The sequence below is a fragment of the Pinus tabuliformis genome, chromosome Q (genome assembly GCF_031772625.1).
Source record: "Pinus tabuliformis cultivar Carrire ecotype Pingquan chromosome Q, CPIR1, whole genome shotgun sequence".
NCBI lineage: Eukaryota > Viridiplantae > Streptophyta > Pinopsida > Pinales > Pinaceae > Pinus > Pinus tabuliformis.
The window spans coordinates 1,055,072,434-1,055,074,735 of NC_142296.1; positions in this window are offsets into that span (position 1 = coordinate 1,055,072,434).

Genomic DNA, 2,302 nt, shown 5'->3' on the forward strand with positions numbered 1-2,302 from the left:
CATCGTGTAGGCTGTTGCATCACATAAGTTCTCAACATGTCCTCCAACACTTGATTCACTCGCTCAGTCTGTCCGTCAGTTTGCGGATGGTAGGCAGTGCTGAAACTCAACTGAGTTCCTAGACCTTCAAATAAGGTCCTCCAAAAAGCTGAGGTGAACTTAACATCACGATCAGATATTATTACCTTCGGCAGCCCATGTAATTTAAATATATTTTGCATAAAAATGTTTGCGATTTGAGCTGCACGATAAGTGGATTGAACTGGTATAAAGTGAGCTGACTTACTGAGTTTATCCACTACCACCATTATTGAATCATTATTCCTTTTGGTTTTCGGCAAACCGGTAATGAAGTCCATGGTTATGGTCTCCCATTTCCATTCTGGTATGGGTATTGGCTGTAGCAATCCTGCAGGATGCTGATGTTCAGCTTTCACTTGCTGACACTCCAAACAGCGCGCCAGGTAATCTACAACATCCTTCTTCATGCCTGGCCAAAAGTACTCCTTCCTTAGTGAAGTGATTAGTTTCTGGTAACCAGGATGTCCCGCATAAGGACTCCTATGCTTTTCATCCAAAATCTTTTCTTTAATACTGCTCTGATTGGGTACATAAATCTTCTTTTGAAAACACAACAAGTCGGCTGCATTCAAAGTATAACCTTGTTGTATAGAGCGGGCATCAGAATTCTGCACCAAATGCTTCTTTTGCAAATAACTCGGGTCTTGCGCTGACGCCTCCTCAATTTCTTGGTCAAGAGTGGACCATCCTTGACTGATACCAATCTCATAAATGCAATGCACTTTTCGACTTAGTGCATCAGCTACTCTGTTCTCCTTTCCCTTCAGGTGCTTAATCTCGAAATCGAAATTTCCCAAAAAGTCCACCCATCTTGCTTGTCTTGCATTTAAAGTGGGTTGACTAAAGTAACTAGTCAAACTGTGATGATCCGTCATTAACAGAAACTTTCTTCCCACTAAATAATGGCGCCACATTTTCAGAGCATGAATCACAGCAGTTAGTTCCAGGTCATAGGCAGAATATTTCTGCTCATGCTCCTTCAACTTCCTGGATTCATAGGCAATCACTTTGCCTTCCTGCATTAATACTCCGCCCACACCCTCCTTACTGGCATCGGTACAGACTACGTATTCCTTTTCAGGATCTGCCACACACAACACAGGTGCTGTGGTAAGTAAATGCTTGAGCTGTTCGAAGCTCCGCTGACACTCCACTGTCCACTTAAACACTTTTCCCTTCTTTTGCAAGGAGGTAATGGGAAAGGCAACTCTAGAAAAACCTTCTACAAACCGTCGGTAATATCCAGCCAGCCCCATGAAAGATCGAATATCTGCTACATCCTTGGGTGTAGGCCAGTCCATTATAGTTTTGATCTTTTCAGGGTCTACAGCTATACCTTCTTTTGTAATGATATGACCCAAATATTGGATCTGTTCTTTGTAGAAGTCACATTTGCTGAATTTTCCATATAGTTGGTGTTCCCGCAAGGTCTGCAACACGATCCTTAGATGTTCCTCATGCTCTTTCCTATTCCGTGAATAGATAAGTATATCATCAATAAAGATTAATACAAATTTGTCTAGATATTGATGAAATACACTATTCATTAAACACATAAACGTTGCAGGTGCATTAGTTAACCCAAAAGGCAGGACCACAAACTCGTAATGTCCATAACGAGTACGAAAAGCGGTCTTGGCTATGTCTTCATCCTTTATTCTAATCTGGTGGTATCCTGATCTCAAGTCGATCTTAGAGAAGATGGTCGCCCCCTTCACCTGATCAAACAGCTCGTCAATGCGGGGTAGGGGATATTTATTTTTAACTGTTAGCTTATTCAATTGTCTATAGTCAATGCACATTCGCAGAGTTCCATCCTTCTTCCGCACAAACAACACAGGAGCTCCCCAAGGAGAGACGCTGGGGTGGATGTACTTCTTTTCCAGCAGCTCTTGCAGCTGCATTTTCAACTCAGTTAACTCCGGCACACTCATCCGATACGGTGCTCGGGATACTGGGGCTGCTCCGGGTACCAGCTCAATGGTGAAATCCAGATCCCTTCTGGGCGGCAGCCCTGGAATCTCTTCAGGAAATACATCTGCAAATTCTTGCACTACTGGTATATCTGTAATAGTTGTCACCTTATCCATAGAATCCGCAAACCCCACTTGTACTGCATAAATCTGACATTTATTCCGGATGCACTTAACCAGTTGAGAAGCTGTGATTGGTCGAATCTGCACTGGTTTCTGAATGCCTTGTATTTCTTTTCCTACACCCA